The 18,511-nt window shown below is 40.4% G+C and overlaps 1 protein-coding gene across 1 annotated transcript in view; it reads left to right on the plus strand.

Moving 5' to 3' along the window:
• The first annotated feature begins 9,501 nt into the window (after nucleotides 1–9,501).
• Nucleotides 9,502–18,511, plus strand: part of LRRC4C (leucine rich repeat containing 4C) — a 148,025-nt gene continuing 139,015 nt past the window's right edge. The window contains exon 1 of the mRNA XM_069968091.1: nucleotides 9,502–9,582. The gene's annotated coding sequence lies outside the window, so the exon portion shown is untranslated. The remainder of the gene's footprint in view (nucleotides 9,583–18,511) is intronic.

Raw genomic sequence — 18,511 nt, forward strand, 5'->3', positions numbered from 1 at the left:
CCATGTTATCCAGGAAGTGACATCACCATGTTATCCAGGAAGTGACATCACCATGTTATTCAGAAAGTGACATCACCATGTTATCCAGGAAGTGACATTACCATTTTATCCAGGAAGTGACATCACCATGTTATCCAGGAAGTGACATCACCATGTTATCCAGGAAGTGACATCACCATGTTATCCAGGAAGTGAAGCCTTGATGTAGTAGTAAGTGCAGAGAAAAAAGCACTTTATAAGCATTTCCCATAATAAGTGTATATTGGTAATTTGTATAACTTTTAGGGGGCAGTACAATGCTTTAATAAAAAAAATTGCCTGATCTCCCCTTTGAAATACAACCTAAAACAATGTGAAGGTACATTCCCTTTAAAAGTACCATATGGCACATACCCAAGATGCTGAATATTCACACGCAAAGTGTCGACTCCAAAATCCCTGTTTATTTATTAATATTGTGAAAGCATTTTGGTGCCTTCCCCAATGTTCAGCTTCCGTCTGAGAAAAGGAGTTAAATGAAATTGCATTCAACACATGAAAAATGTATTTACCTGCTTAGTCTGAGTTTAAAAATAGAGCCATATGTTGTGCTGTGCGGAGAGCGACTATACAGGACACAATGCTATAGTGTTATATAGTATACAGGACACAATGCTATAGTGTTACATAGTATACAGGGCACAATGCTATAGTGTTACATAGTATACAGGACACAATGCTATAGGGTTACATAGTATACAGGACACAATGCTATAGGGTTACATAGTATACAGGGCACAATGCTATAGTGTTACATAGTATACAGGACACAATGCTATAGTGTTACATAGTATAAAGGACACAATGCTATAGTGTTACATAGTATGCAGGACACAATGCTATAGTGTTACATAGTATATAGGACACAATGATATAGTACAATACACAATGTAAGAAGAAACACTGCTCACAGGTGCTAGTGCAAAAATAGTGTAATGATACTTTAGATATACCATTGAGGTAGACTTGAGAGAATAGAAGAAGTGAGGACTTGGGTGCGAGAGTATTATTGGGGCCGAATAGGAGCCCATGCCTAGTTAGTATCAGTACTCTGCTGGGATGTGTGTTGAATTTACTTGAAGAAGAACTTCTCGTACTCACGTTTATATATTAGTGTATATCTGACCACTTTATGCCTATACGAGTTTGGAGACCACCATGTGATGTGGTACGAGTTCTAGGTCTCTGTCTCTAGGTTGAGCTCCCACTGAAGATTTCCCCAGGTGGACAAGCGTGCGTCAGTAAGGTGGCTCGGCTCTTAGCATCTATGCCTTACTGAGGATCAGTCCCTCTGCCTTTCCTTAGGGGTTGACTGTTCTGTCCTTGTAGTCTTCCAGTTACCCCATTTTAGAAGTTTAGAACTGCATACTAGCTGTTAGTTTCTCACTGAACTAGACCAGAACTAGACTGAACTCAACTCAACTCCCCTGCTGACAGGAAACCCCTATTCTATGGAGGGTCATGTGACAGGAAGTAAGGGTGAGAGAGTGTAAGAAGGGTAGAGTGGAGGCACCTGTGATTGGTTAAACATAACACAATGGTGGGTGGTAACACCACTCCTGGCCACAGTGACAAGTGTCCCAGAGTCCAGCTGCTGCATAACATCCTCAGCCCCCCGGGCCACAGCACTATTGTTGGGTTGAAACTTTAACTTTTTCAGATATGGCCGGGGAGGGGGTGGTTATGGATGGCGGAGGTCACTTACCTCCCCGGTTCCAGCACCGGGTCCCTGAACGCGGCACCCCGTACCCCCGTCCTGCGGCCGCTCCCTGGTCTGTGCAGCTGCACGAGAGGTGACGTCTCAAGGCAGCTCAGCCATCCGGCGGCCGTAACGGGGTCCCGCCTCGGTCGCTGAATTGCTGAGGTGCCTTGAGACGTCAAGTCTCGTGCAGCAGCTCAGACCAGGAAGCAGCCGCGGGATGGGGGTATAATACACCTCAGCTGCTGCAGAACATCATCATACACCTCAGCTGCTGCAGAACATCATCATACACCTCAGCTGCTGCAGAACATCATCATACACCACAGCTGCTGCAGAACCTCATAAAACACCTCAGCTGCTGCAGAACCTCATCATACACCTCAGCTGCTGCAGAACCTCATCATACACCTCAGCTGCTGCAGAACATCATCATACACCTCAGCTGCTGCAGAACATCATAATATACCTCAGCTGCTGCTTAACCTCATCATTATACGCCCCAGCTGCTGCAGAACCTCATAAAACACCTCAGCTGCTGCAGAAACTCATCATACACCTCAGCTGCTGCAGAACATCATCATACACCTCAGCTGCTGCAGAACATCATCATACACCTCAGCTGCTGCAGAACATCATCATACACCTCAGCTGCTGCAGAACCTCATAAGACACATCAGCTGCTGCAGAACCTCATAATACACCTCAGCTGCTGCAGAACCTTATAATAAATACTTCCTTAGCTATATACAGTCTCTGGCTAGGTTTACACACCGTATATTTTCATAAAACCACGGCCGTGATTTATACGGAAATATACGTCCATTGCTGCCTAGGAATCCCAGCCACAGCGTAAAGACATAGGGGGACATTTATTAAGTCCGGCGTTTTTTACGCCGGACTTATAAATGTCCCCGCATTTCCGGCGCTACGGAGATTTATGTAGAGGCGGACTGCCTCTACACAAATCCCGTGCGCGTTGGTGCGCACAGCCGAAAACCTACGCCACCTGAAAGGTGGAGTAGGTTTTCGGCATATCTTTGTGCGGAAAAAATTATAAATCGCGCGGACTCTGAGTCCGCGCCCCCCCCGGACTATGTGGCAGCTTGTTACCCAACCATATATTATAGGTCATTTCCCTCCTATTGATCTTCCCTTCGCCTCTTTCATTAGCTTGGGTTATATAATTGTATTTTATGCTTTGCTCTTTACCCTGCAGATCGTTCTTCCAGCGGATCGGTCATAATACGTGACCTTTGCCCCCGACGCACAGTTTTTTTCCCCTTTTCCCATAGTTTCCTTTGATTGACATACAGCCATGTAATTTGTTCCTCCTCTTATCTCCTGCGCCACGCCTGAACCCCCTCGCCTTACGACCTCCGCGCAAAGAGCCCACCGGGTCTATTCTTTTCCCTGGAGAATAATAATTTCGAGTTGAATTAAACCAGACGTTTGATGGCCATAGAAGAAAGTCATGGCCCCCCCTCCCCCCTCCATTCTTCCCTCCTTTCATGAGATAGCAGAGCTGTCATTGGTTGGCAGGGAAGCGACAGCCAGCTGTTGGTGACATCACAAAGTGAACGAGCGTCTTTCCGACTCTTTAATTAAACGTTGACATTGCTGTAATCTTAGTTTGGGATTAGTTGTTATTTTTACATCTCGGCTCCGATCCCGGAATACATAATGAATCGGAGTTGGAGATGGAATACTTTACACTCTTGTATTCACCCGTTTCCTTCGATTCCTTCAAAAAAGTGGGACTACTTCAGCATCCCTGAAACCTTGGAATCACTACGCCTCCCTCTTTCTATGTCTGCATTTCCTGGTCTGGCCTATAGGGTGCATATGCTTGCGCTTCCTTGAATTTAAAGGACCAGCACGCACATTCCAAAAGTTCCTAGGACAGCTATTTATAGGGGTACAAAACGGTTTCCAAATCCACTGGAGTCAGGAAGTTGTAGAGATTTGTATATTACTTGTATATATAAAAAAATCTCCAGCTTTCCAGTACTTATGAGCTGCTGTATGTCCTGCAGGGAGTGGTGTATTCCTTCCAGTCTGATACAGTGCTCTCTGCTGCCACCCTTGTCAATGTTAATAACTGTCCAGAGCAGTAGAAATCAATTTGAGCATATGAACAATAACAGTTTATATTACTAATGGTGCATTTACCCAGAGAGATTTATCTGACAGATTTTTTAAGCCAAAACCAGGAATGGATTTGAAAAGAGGATAGATCCCAGTCTTTCCTTTATGACCTGTTCTCTATTTATAGTCTGTTCCTGGCTTTGGCTTCAAAGATCTGTCAGATAAATCTCTCTGTGTAAGCGCACCATAAGTCATGTTTCATGGGTCTTTTACAGGCAGACATTGACCCACAGAGTAACTACCCATAGGTGGCGCTAAAGACACAGCTTTCTACCTTCTGGAGCACAGCTAACTTGAATACTTTTTTTGGTGTTGTTCCTGTGGAGCATTGCTTGTAAGGGCCCTATAATCCAGGCGATAATTGTTTGGTGTAATAGCTCATGTTACAGGCAACAATCAGCCGATCATGCATATCTTTCAAACCAAACACTATATATATATATATATATATATATATATATATATATATATATATATATATATATATTATTGTTTTTGTTGTTATTATTATGATTATTATTATTATTTTTATTATTATTTTTTTTTTTTTGCAAATTATAAAATGGCTTAGAGAGTCCATGTATCCAGTTACTGTAGCTATGAGACTGAATGTGACTAAATAAGAAAACTGGAAGCATTGCTAGTAAAGAAGAATTTAGGTGTAGGTCATAGATTGAATGCTAGCAATCCATGTACTATAAATCTGCTGCTTCTAAAGCCGGCAGGATACTTGTATGTATATAAAAAAAAACGTGTAGTGCCCCCCACGCCTACCTCACCCGAGGTTAAAAGAGAAAAAAAAAATGTTTCTTGCACCACCTATTCAAAGTATCAAATCTGCAAACCATTTAAAGGGTTATGCAGGATTGGAATATTCATAATTGCTTGCTTCCAAAAATAGTGCCACTTTTTTCCTTAGGTTGTCAGTGGTATTACAACTCTGTTCCAGTCATTGTAATAGAACTGAGCTACAATATCACATAGAAGGTTGGAAGGAGTTTTTTATTATTATTATTATTATTATTATTATTATTATTATTATTTATTTATTTTTTTCCTGGAGAACCCCTTTAAACTATGACTAAGAATCCAACTAGTACAAGAACCAAGAAGAAGAACTACTGTATCTATAAACGGGTGACTTGGCCCTAGTCATGTTTCAATTGAAAAAAAATAAATAAATAAATAAAAAAAAAAAAAAAAAATATATATATATATATATATATATAAATATTTATATATATATATATATATATATATATATATATATATATATATATATATATATCAAACCTTCACCAGGTGGCGATAGAGAAAAACATTCTTTCTTTTGGCTGAGCTCATTTACATATATAACATCAAATTATGGTATATAGGAAATTGCAGTTTTATACCATCACCACCTATCAGCTTCCAATCCAAGCCTTACTTGTTGGAGCAGATGGAAAGCTTCCTAGGCCTTCCCCATCCCAATGATTCAGTCATGTATTGTATCCTTTACAGTCAATATCTTGGGGTAGAATTATCCAAATATAGCGAGATTTCCTCCTGTTCTAATCACTATGTTCTAGGCTCCATGCTATACATTGATTTCTCTCTCCATTTTCTTTAGGAGCTGATGCATAAACAATTGAGAAGTTAACTGGATACGGTCAATGTCACTTAATCCCACAAGGTAAGGAATACGATTGTTGTAATGTGACTCAGTGTTGCCTGGTGGGATTGTAATGAGCACTTAATTGCAATATTGCTGATTACTGATATATAATATTATTTCTAGGCAAAAGAAACCTATTAATTCTATAGACCCAATGAACATATATATCATTGGAGGAAATCATGCGGCTCTTTGAAAGATGGAGACACGATTCGAGTGTTTAGCTTCCATTATAAGATAGACCTTACATTAAAGGAAATATGTAACATAGTAACATAGTTAATAGGGTTGAAAGAAGACAAGGTTCAACCTAGGGAACCCTACTGTGTTGATCCAGAGGAAGGCAAAAACCCCTATGAGGCAGATGACAATTGCCCCATCACAGGGAGGATATTCCTTCCTGACTCCAATCAGAACAATCCCTGGATCAACGTATCACCGGAAATCTAATACCTATTACTTGTAATATTATATTGTTCAAGAAAAGCATTCAGGCCTCCCCGTACTTATATAAGGATGTGGCAGAGAGTTCTACAGTCTCACTGCTCGTACAGTAAAGAATCCCCATCTGTGCTGATCGTGAATGGTAGACATAGAGGTTGCCCCCTTGTCGTGGTTAAAGGCCTAGGAGTAAAAAGACCACTACAAAGATCTCTGTACTGTCCATTCATATATTTGTACATTGTGATCAGATCGCCCCTAAGACGTCTTTTTTCTAGCGTAAATAACCCCGAGCTTGATAACCTGTCCTGGTACTGTAACCCACCCATTCCCTTAATGACCTTTGTCTCCCTCCTCTGCATCCGATGCAGTTCCGCTTTGTCCTTCTTATATACTGGCGCCCAAAACTGTACTCAGTATTCCATACTGTATGTGGTCTGACCAGTGACTTATAAAGAGGCAAAACTATGTTCTCATCTTTAGCATCTATACCTCTTTTGATGTATCCCATTATTTTATTAGCCTTGGCAGCTGCTGCCTGGCACTGATCACTAAAGTTGAGTTTACTGTCCACCAATACCCCCAGGTCCTTTCCTGAAGTAGTTTTACGCTGTGTTTTATTATTTAGCACATAACTGTACTTATTGTTTCTATGGCCCAAATGCATACCCCTACATTTATCCACATTAAACTTCATTTGCCATTTCACCACCCAAGCCTCCAGCTTCTCCAAATCCCTCTGTAATATGATATTATCCTCCTCTGTGCTGATTACTTTACCCAGTTTAGTATCATCTGCAAAAATGGAGATTCTACTTTGTAACCCTTCTACAAGATCATTAATAAAAAAATATTGAAAAGAAGTGGACCCAACACTGACCCCTGTGGTACCCCACTAGTAACTAAAACCCAATCTGAATATGTTCCATCAATGACCACCCTCTGTTTTCTATCACACAACCAGTTACTTACCTATTTGCATATGTTTTCCCCTAGTCCCAGCATTCTCATTTTGTAGACCAACCTTTCATGCGGCACAGCATCAAATGCCTTTAAAAAAGTCCAGATACACAACATCCACAGCCTCCCCCGGTCCAGTCTATAACTTACCTCTTTATAGAAGCCGATCAGATTAGTTTGACAGAACCGATCCCTCAGAAATCCATGCTTGTGCTGCGTTATAAGATTATTTTCATTAAGATACTCCAGTATAGCATCTCTTACAAACCCCTTTAATACTTAACCCATTTTAGATGTTAGACTTACAGGCCTATAGTTTACAGGATCACTTCTTGATTCCTTCTTGAATACTGGTACCACATCATAGAATCTTTAAATATTAGGAATAAGGGTTTGTCTTACACAATACTTAGTTCCTTCAAAAAACTAAATGGATACCTTCTGGGCCTGGTGACTTGTGGATTTTATTTTTTGAGGCCTCACCCCACTTCTTGTTGTGTTAGGCTGGTGAAATTGTTTTGAGCATTTACATTATCCTTAGTCATGTTATAGGATTATTCCATGTCTGTTATGAAATTCTCCTCTGTGAATACAGTAGAGAAGAATGTACTGAGGTGTTGACAGTGTGCTGTAACTGGCGGTCCCCTAGTGAGCATGGTACCTTTTGGTAATGTGTTGGTGGAAAAGATTATTCACAATCTCAGGTCTCCTCCTAGTCAAAGAGGAGTTGTAGCTAAGCGTTTGTGCTGCACTCCAGCACACCTCACCCCTCCTTCCTCCTGTCCCTTCTTCATAAATAATCAATGCTGCCCAGCCTCCTACACACTCAGCTGTCAGTCAATATCTGCCACCAGAGGACTGACCTGCAATTAGATATAGTTGAACGTCCTAGTCTGTGTTGGAGCAGTGGTTGTCTAGAGACCAGAAGCAGGTCTTTCTTTGGTTCGAATCTCCAGCTAGAAATTAAATCTAGGTCTTTCTTTTTTCCTCATTATTGTATGTTTTTTAACAGTGCGAAGTATTCCCAATCAGGTTTAAATAACTTTAGTTTTTTTTATTCTTATTACAATGATTAGAAGAAAAAAAAAAACATATTTATTTTTTATTTTTCACATGATAGTATTACAAAAACAAATTTTAAAACAAATTTGGACCTGATTGAAAATTCTTTGCACTTTTAAAAATGATACAATAATAGAAAAAAAAAGAAAAAAAACAAAAAAAAACCCAATAAAGACCTAAAGGGGATACGAACCAAAGAAAGACCTGCTGCTGGTCTCTAGACAGGTGAGTTACCCTAGACCACAGCTCCTTCACTTTTGGGCTCATAGATTCAACTATATCTGGTGTTTCTTTCAGATATAAGCTGCCTACAGAGGACTGATCTGCAATCCGAGACACTGGCTGACAGGCCATGACAAACACAGAGCCGCATTTAACTGTGTGTGTCCCTAATTAGGAGCATGTACAATTAAAAAGCCAGTGTCAGCAACCAGAAGCACTTGTCCAGGTGCAGTCACTGACCCAGGCTGCCAAGCAATGCCTCTAGAATTCCAGACAGTTTCTAGAAGTGCATCTAAAGTTGTCTGGAATTCCAGATGCCTCTATGGGGCATCCGCGCCAGAACTCCGTACAATTATAGGACTTGACCTATAATTTCCATGCCTGTTTTCCAGCATGGACAGCCTTCAGAAAAAAATCCTGAAGGGTGTCCGTGCCCGATATGGGTCACAAAATCTATCCAGATTTCTTATCAGAAATACAATTTTTCTGAAGTGCGGAGGGAGCCTAACGGGGTATTTCTGCAAATAAACATATTTTTTTGTTACATTTCTACATTTTTACAGCTACATATTGCTAGTCATACTGAGCCTTCTCTAATGTCTATTTTAATGCATTAGAATAGACATTACATTGGGGGAAGCTGTCTGTGTCAGTAATCATGAAGCCGTGGCATGGTGTAGCAGAGTAAGAGTCGATAACTGTCAATCTTCATTCGTTCTGCTACACTGTGCCAGGGTTGAAGCACTCCTGACACAGACAGCTTTCCTAAGTGTTCTATCACATGAAATTTAGTGCCCATAACTTGTAATATTATATTCTCTGATAGGATGTTATTCTCATTGCCATTTTGGAGTGGGGGGAAAAAAAAATTCTCCTTGTGATGGGTCAATTGGCATCTGCCTCATAAAGGTTTTTGCCTTGCTCTGAATCAACACAGTAGGGTTTCTGTAAGTTGAACCCCCACTGGAAGGCATATTCCCCCTGTTCGTTACATCATCAGGACTTCCTGGCTGATATATTGCCTGCTCAGCCAATCAGTGACTGCTGCAGTGTCCTGCCCCAGTCCCTGATTGGTTTAGCAGGTCATGACATCAGGAGAAGATTCTGGAGCCCAGCAGGGGTCCCGAAGCAGTGATCAAATGCTGGAGAAACATAGGAAGAGGTGAGTAAAGCTTGTTTTTTTATGTTCCCCCCTTCACTTGCCTTCTTAAAAGAAAGTCCCCTCGCCGACTTCTCCTTTAATGATAGACGATTCCTATAGCCTCCATTGACTGGAGGAACAGCTCTGAAGCACAAACTGCAGCTCTGATCTGGAGCAGGAACATTTCCGAACCTACAGAAGCATTAGTAATAGGTAAAGAGGCACTTTAGATATCAATTTGAATAATTTGCTGGTTTTGTTCTTAGGTGCCAAAAAATACCTAGAAAATGATTATTAATATCCAATTATTACCGTTATCTCGCCGCTCATGGCAATGTCACTGTTGTAAATTGGTGCTGGGGACGCTGCCATTTCTCATAGTGTGCCGGGTAATCTGTGAATACTCATCCACGATTTCAATGAAACGTTATTTTTAATTCTGTATTCGACAAACTAGCAGCTTAATGGTGCACAGTCTCCCAGTCATTATTCCTCCACAAAAGCCGTCGCTTCGCTGGCCCGGAGAGATTTGTTTTCTTATTTAATATTAATACTATTCTGTAATATGCTGCTAAGTCATGTGACCTCAGCATATGTATTAAATCATCCCCCGGGAAGCGACTACACTGTGTTAGTGAGTAATGTTACATCAACTGTGACCGCGACTATCTGTCCCATCAAGGGGGGCATGGGAATGGTACTGAGCTCTGGTATCTTTGGGGGTTGAGAATAAGTTGCTATGTGTGTATACCTGAGGAAGAACACTATATCTGGCCATCATATACCCTACATATTTCATTTTATTTTATTTCCTCGCCCAACCAGAAAGCACCCCCATCTCAGAAACTCACGTCTCCTGATGCATATTCCAGCCTGGCTGCTTATGCATAAGTAGGCATGAGCATGTGACTTGGTGGGCGGACCGAAGGGGACTCAGAGGGGCCAAGAAACGCCCCTAGGTGCTCCTAACAAGTTAATTTGCATATTGTATAGGATCAAATTTCACTAAACCCACAAGACTTAAAAGCTTCAGAAGAACTGCACCAGTACGGTAAGATGAAGTGGCTACCGATAGTGATAGTTTTCTTTTAAGGCTGCTTACTATAGCTTTAGTATGCCTTGTGTGTGTTCCCAGTTATTCCCCTTCCTATTCTCTTCCTCCCCCTCCATAGACATGTATTGCTAGTAACTTGATGTAAAGGAGAAAGGTGCTGAACTGAATTTTCTGATTGGATAACTTGTCCCTCTGTGCCACTCCATTTAGTGCAAAGGAATTGCCACACCTCAGTATTATTGCCAAACACTAAGCTGACGTCAACAGACATAACAAACACCAGGTGGCTACATATAAAAATCCCCAACAGAGTGCCACAAAATAATGTGTTTTTGTTGTTGTTTTTATATTATTATTATTATTATTATTATTATTATTTGTTCATCTCACAACACACTTTGGGTCATACTTGGGTCAACTGTAAGTTTGGGCCAATCCCAATTATTTCTGTGCGACCCGTCAACCATTACATGTGTATGGTGGCCTTCCAATCTACTCTAGAGGAGAGCAGGATCTGCATATTGGAATAAAAATGTCTACTCCATTTGTTTCTAGAGACGATAGCGCTCCCCTCCAATTGACAGCTCAGCTGAGCATGTATTAATGTTTATTGTTTGTGGTTAGCAAGATGGCTGTTGGCCCAACAAATGCCTAAAGGGAACCTATCACTTTGAAGCTGCCTGAACCCCCATCAAATTTTCCCTGCCCTGCTGGTCTTGGCTAATACATCTCTCCCTGTTTAGGTATAGGAAGAGATTTATTAGTCAAGACTAGAGATGAGCGAACTTTCAGTATTTTCAGGTTCATAAAAACCTAAACTCCTGGCATTTGCTTACCGGTGGCAGAAGAAGTTGCATGCAGCCCTAAAACTGCTTGGAAAACATGGATACAGCCATAGGCCATAGGACTCCCTAAGGCTGCCTCCAACTTCTTGAGCCACCAAGAGTTTGGGTTTGGACGGACTCAAACATATTCAAAGTTCACTCATCTCTCTTCAAGGCCAGCAGTACAGGCAGGTGCAACTAGATGTTGTTCAAGCAGCGTTAAATTGGCAAGAGGTTCCCTTTAAAACTCAACTCTGCTACCCTGCAAGACACCAGGCAATATCACACACTCCTGTCAATCTTTCCCAGCAGTACATACAGCAGGATCTCCGTCACCTCTATGCAATCAATGCTATTATAATGAATATACACAATTCTTCTTTCCATCAAGACTGTTGTTGACACAACATAAATTTACAATGATGCATTGCTGCGAAGGGGGGGGGGGAGGGAAGCTGCGGATAATTTGGGTTTATCATGATGAAGTAATTGGCAGGAGATTGAATAATGGATGATATTGTTTAATTTAGAGATTGGCCTCTAGTAAGATTAATTAGCCTTGTACAGATTGTGGCGTATAAACACCCGGCTCCCGAATTGGCCGGCTTGTCATTAGAGAATGGAATCCACATGGCCTACCACTGTGTTCTCATACCTCAGGCCCACAATGTTTGTGTCTGATAATTAGTGTCAGGGTTGTTTCTATATATCATGATCACAGAGATGAGAAAGAGAGCCGTCTCATAGGTGAGAATACATTCGCCTTCTCTTTTTTATACATCTGCATTGAGATTCAGATAGGATCAGTAACATTGGCTTCTAGTCGTCAAACCTTTTCTTGAGAAAGTCCACTTTTGATGGTTGATGGTGTCATTCAGTTCTACAAGGAACAATAAGCTCTAGGAAGATGTTGATAAACTCCTCGAAAGCAAAGCTGAAATTATTTTGGCTGGACCAACTGACTAGATAAAGATGTGTCCATCCTTATCTTTCCTTTAGTTAAACTTTGCATAAATCAATAGTACAAGTGAATATAAGAAACCTTTTACCAAAGAAAAATACATTTTTTTTCCTCTTGTCGCTTCCCCCCTTAAACTTTAAGTCCCTTATTTAAAAAGGCTCAATTCCATCAATTTCCATAAGATGGAAAAACTACATGCTGTCCGTACAAATCTATGGAGATGGAAGTGAGATTAGAGAACAGACATACAGATACAAATAGACTGCAAGGCAGCATCCTGTATTCCGAGGAACGCATACATTCTCACCGTGACAAAATTGGGTACTGACGTAGATGTGCACAGACTTGCACAGACCCAGTTACTTCTATGATCACTAGTCTATAGCTAGTGACTACATTTAGCTCATGTCCTTCACAAAGACCCTTAAAGAAAACCTCACTTTTGAGTTCAAGTAAAATAAATTTTTACATGTAGAAAATGACCCAAATGTTGTACCATGTTATAATAATATAATTTGTATCACAAGAACTCAGTGCATATTGTACAAAATCATAGAGGGCAGGGCATGGTGGGAACAAAACAATTAAGGGACACTTACCCATACTCGTGTCCCCACAGTCACAGTGCCACTGCTCAATTACATGTTTCTCCCAACTTCCTGTGTACTCATGACCCATCAGGAACTACCCACTCTGCCACTAACTGGATGCAAAGGTTTCCTGCCCCAGTCACTGGCTGCAAAGGTTTCCCGCTTCAATCACTGGCTAGCTAAGTGGACATTTCTAACATCACAGAAGCGGGAGATCAAGGAGATCGGTGGGTGACTGTGAGTGGTGATGCTATGCTGCGGGGACATGGAGACTGGTCATTAACCCATTATCTTCTCACCACCCCCTGCCCTCCTTTTTAACTTTATGCCTGGGGTTTTCCATTAAAGGGGTATTCTCAAAATTATTATTATTGTAAAAAGCAAATCTCATACTTGCAGTCTTTCAAATATGCAGTAATCATGCTCTCTGCACCATTCCCGGGCTTCACAAGAGCTTAAAGTCAAGTCTGTCTTCTCCATCTCACTCTTTTTCCTCCTTCCTCCCATTGGAGATGGCAACCACTTGGTCTTTGTCTTGGTATGTAAAAGCCAAGCCCACCACTGACATTAGCACTGAAGGAGGGTCTTCCGGCCAGGCCTCCTGTACAGTTGTGTCTGTGCAGTCAGCATCACCTTGAATCCTGTTAACAAGTAGGCGCGTGGTATGCTGGGAGATATAGTTTCCAGACCGACGCCATCTTAAAAACAGTCCCAATTTGATAAATAGTTACAACAAAGTAATGGAGCACGGGAGAAGGGACTAAATTCTCAAGGGAGATTGGTGGGCAAGACCAGTGAGCTTCTGGACAATTTGGTCTGGGAAGGCATGGGTGGAATTCCCTTTTAAGAAAAGTTAAGGATGGACACACTGCATCGCCCCTGTTTTTGCCGCAGGGTCCCTGTCCTCAGTCTTCGCCCTTGTAAGCCTTGAGCAGAGACACTAATACTAAACTTTTTATCGATACTAATTCATTCCAGCACAAATGAGTTCATCTTTCCGTCATTTCGAGCCACCTGTGAAGAACGTGAAACGTTTAACATCCTGGACACCTTCCAGAATCTGAGATTCTTCACAAAACGACTGAATTTAGTTCAACGCGAAAAAAAAAAAAAAAACACCTATCAGGGTACTTATTATTTCAGCACCAATGTTATTTCATGAATAGTTAGGAGGAGTCATTATGTGAACTCAATAAAACCTGCACTTATCATGCAAAACCGTCCAAAAATGTATTTTTGTAACCAGCAGATCAGGCAGAACAGATTGGATGCACCAGATGCTGATATATCGCCAGATCAGAAACTTTAAATTAAAAAAAGTAAACTTTCCCAATGAATGTTCCGCTGCCTGCCGACAAAAGCCTCGAAAAGGAGAAGAATCGGAATTTTAATTATTGTCTTAATGTATGCTTAAAGGGAATGTATTATCACAAAATGACCTCCGACCCCACCGGTACAAAAGCACAGAATCTACAGAGGATGTTCTCTGCGCTTAGTTTTATACTTTGTATCAAATACACAAATCACGGAGACGACATGAAACAAAGTTTAATAACTGAACATTCTGACTCCATGAAACATTCCTCGCGCATGAAAGGAAATTCTTATTATTGACGGCAGATGTTTTTTTCTTCTTTTTTTTCCCCTAGATCAAGTAGAGTAAACTATTATAGATTACTTTTTTTGGTTATTTTAGGTTGTTTTTGACCCCTGAATTTTTGGAGGTTTTGAATTCACTCATGATAGACAATATTCTACATCGACAAATCAGTGTTGCATGATGGAGCCTTGTAATGGGACAATTTCCAGCATAAGGCTCTGTTCACACAAGCTTCGGACAAAACCCGTTGTTTGGCATTCAAAAACATTGGGGGAGATTTATCAAACTAATGTGAAGTAGAATTGTCCCAGTTGCCTCTAGCAACCAATCAGATTCCACCTTTCATTCTTCACAGACCCTTCGAAAAATGAAAGGTGGAATCTGATTGGTTGCTAGGAGCAACTAAGACAATTCTACTTTACACCAGTTTGATAAATCTCCCCCATTGTGTTTAGTGACCGTAAGGTTTAACATATTTTTAACGTACGGTCATGTTCACACAAAGTATTTTTTTTGCCCGTATTTTGGGGATATTTTGGGGCAAAAAAATTGCCCTAGTGTGATAATTTTCAAATAATTTATGTATTTACCACCTGCTTTCACAAAATAAGGCTGTATTTTTCAAGTGTTTAAACTTTTTTTTTATTTTCACTCAAAATTATGACAGCATTTTGATATGTGTGTGAACTTAGCCTGATGGTTAGTTTGAAATTACAGCCATATTATTGCCCTATTTTTTAATTCATCTCATCCAGAGATTCATCTTTTTGAAAAAGCAATTCATTTTTGCTACTGGTCTGTTAGACATACAGCTGTTTTTTTTTTTAACGTTTTACGGCTGTCAAAATAAAACCATGTGGATCAGGTAAAGAAAAAAAAAAAAATAGCTATTTTTTTTGTAAATACGGTTGGAAAATAACGTTCATTTTTTTTTTTTTTTGTATTTTTGTACCCATACTCTACTGTGTGTCCACTGATGGCTTATTATTACCCAAAGGTTAAATCCACACAACGTGTTTTTTTTTTTCTTTTTTCTTTTTTTTCTTTCCACAGCATTTTTTTGGGATAGCCTTCATTAAAAAAAAAAAAAAAAAAAACTGTTAAACAGCCAAAAAAAGACATTGTGTGAACATGGCCATAGACTTCAATGGAGCACATTATTACATTGAAAAAAGGAAGAACCCACATCATCTATCTGATAAGTGATATCATATTTATCCAATCCTCCACACTCCATGATTCTCTCTTTAGTAACCTTCATAGGTAATAGCGGTGGTTCCCATATGGCTTTTCTATGCGTAAATCCCATCCCATATTGAAAATTTACTATTTCCCAGATAAATAGTGATCTGTTTTCTATCCTGATTCTTTGATGTCCTTCTTGGGCTACCTATATGTTCATAACCTTATGAATTTATTAACATGGATACTGTACCTTGTTTGTCACTTAACTTTTTGGGAACAACCAACATCTTCTGCTACACTCTGTACTGAATTTCCATCTTAAATTTTTTCCATTAACACAAATGAACATCTCTTTTGTTGGGACCATGACTCTATCTATAAGCCGACGCCACAGCTCAATACACAAGACTGGTGCTTTCCCTTCTACCTACAGATTACTTTGCATTTTACTACTTGCACCAGGATTAGATACAAATTTAAATTACAAGATGACTCAAGAAATATTTATCCTCTTGATCTGGAAAATAAGGTCTTCTCCTCCATGAGAATTAGATGCTGGTGATAAGTGATTGTCTCCAAATACACTTGTCTTCTGCTTTCCTTTTGGGCACATTATGGGTAGAACTAAGGTTCCTTGGTACCTGGAGAGCCGATTGGCCCCTACTGGTGTCCTCTGGCATGTTGCTTTTTAGGTGTCACTTCTCTTACAATGCTGGATACATCATATATCATAATGCCCAGAACGGTTTCCCTTCCCGATCCCGTTGCTATGATATAATGGGATGCAATTAGTAAATGAGATCTGCCCTTCGATAAATCTCCACTAAACATTTCCTATGATTCTCCATGAAGAATGTTGTCTTCAGATATGAGAGCCATCTATGTGCTTGGAGCCTGCGGCAGCTTCGTGGTGTCGGTGTGTGATAGGGTTTACACTATTACTGCATAATCCTCCTTCATCACCCGCCAACATAATGGAGCTGTCAGCTGTCCTATAGGTTATAAGCCAGGCTCTATATCATCACCTTCTTTCTATATTTACATCTGTACAACCTGCTACGTACCTTGTTAATGGCAGCGACTACAGAATTCTGGAGACTGAGAAATGCAGAGAGGTTAGCAAGACATCACACTGTATGAATATCCATCTATGATCTACCTATTATCTATCTATCTATCAATCATCTATCTATCTATCTATCTATCTATCTATCTATCTATCTATCTATTATCTATCTATCTATCTATCTATCTATCTCCTATCTATCTATCTATCTATCTATCTATCTATCTATCTATCTCCTATCTATCTATCTATCTATCTATCTATCTATCTATCTATCTATCTATCTTCTATCTATCTATTATCTATCTATCTATCTATCTATCTATCTATCTATCTATCTAATATAATTTCTGTAACAAATGCTTTGTTTGTCAAGTATATGTCACGTGCACTTGTGCACCAATCACTGTTGTGGACTAATTTCACTCACCTGTATAAGAGGATCTGATGTATGTAGTGTTACCACGCTTGAAAAAGACGACGGAGGTCGTCGAAACGTCGCTGTTTTTGACACTTTGCTGTGCTGTTTTCACCATGGAATAAACACTAATTTTGATGAATTTGGAGTGCCGTGGAGATTCCTGTTTTATATCTAGCCTGGTCGTGGTCTCGACTGTCCGCTGGCACCCACTACACCTTGCTAAGGTGGTGCCGCTCCAAGATTCGTTTTATCTACGTGAGGACCGGTGAGCAGGCACACCGCATATTGTTACATGGAATCGAACCTAGAGAATACAATGGACTTTGACCGCAATACAGCATATGCTCCCATCTTTACACTCGGGGACGCTGTACAGATCATAGGAGATATTAAGGAGGACACTTCCTATCTGGACACACCGGCCACCCTAGACCTGCAAAGAAATTATGAATTTCTAACTAAAAAAAGACTCAATCTCCAATTACACATCGGGGCGCTGGGGAAATATCATACGACCCAGCGCATACCGAGGGGGATGCGTGCACGTCTCAAACCCAATATTCCCTTGGAGGACCCTGAATCACGCCAAACATATGAACTTCTATCTAATAAGTATGCCCTAGATCTCATCCTGCTACAGATAAAGAGCATGCAAAAACAACTCAAGATTATTCAAGAGAAAATACTTACCACTGAACAAACTCTAAAGGACTGCCTTACAAGTGAGGAGTGTGAACGGTTCCTCACCAAACAACTTGTGTTCCTCGATAAACATAAAAAAGAGTTACAAGAACAAAAGAAACATAAGTGGTTTCGAGACATGCAGGATTACACGGATGGCAAGATATATACATGGAATACAACAGAAGAGAACGGATCGAATACAAAGAAAGCCAAAAAGAAAGATTCCACCAAGTCTACACCAGTACAAAGACAAGCAACAGAGAATGGAGCTTTTTTAGAGAAAACTTTTACCCCTGGAAGAAAACAAGACGAGGAGGCAGAAGGAGAAACAGGACTTGGAAAAAGGACAAGGAAGGGAAGTCGGACAACTACACCCAGGACGACGAGCAAACCACGGGACAAGTAAACGTGGTAAATATTTCCAAACATGAACTTACTATTACACAATTAGAGACTCTTAACAAAGGACTTAATTTTTGTCCTAGCCAGCCTGTGGACTGGTTTTCATTAGATTTGGATATCACACAATTCATTCGTAGGTTATCGTTAAAAACATGGTTTATGAATAACCCTACATCTACTTCACATACGTGTGCATCTAAGACTCTGAGTATTAAAACACTTAATTTACGTACCGAAAGTGATTTTGTCCCTCCTGATACTCCGGCGAGTATTGTGACCTTCTGTGACCTGATCAAAAAGGATATCAGGAGGTTACAAGATAGTACAGCTGCTGGGGAGGTAGTGATTCCAAACA

This window comes from Dendropsophus ebraccatus, chromosome 4 (assembly GCF_027789765.1).
Source record: "Dendropsophus ebraccatus isolate aDenEbr1 chromosome 4, aDenEbr1.pat, whole genome shotgun sequence".
In the NCBI taxonomy this organism is placed as follows: Eukaryota; Metazoa; Chordata; class Amphibia; order Anura; family Hylidae; genus Dendropsophus; species Dendropsophus ebraccatus.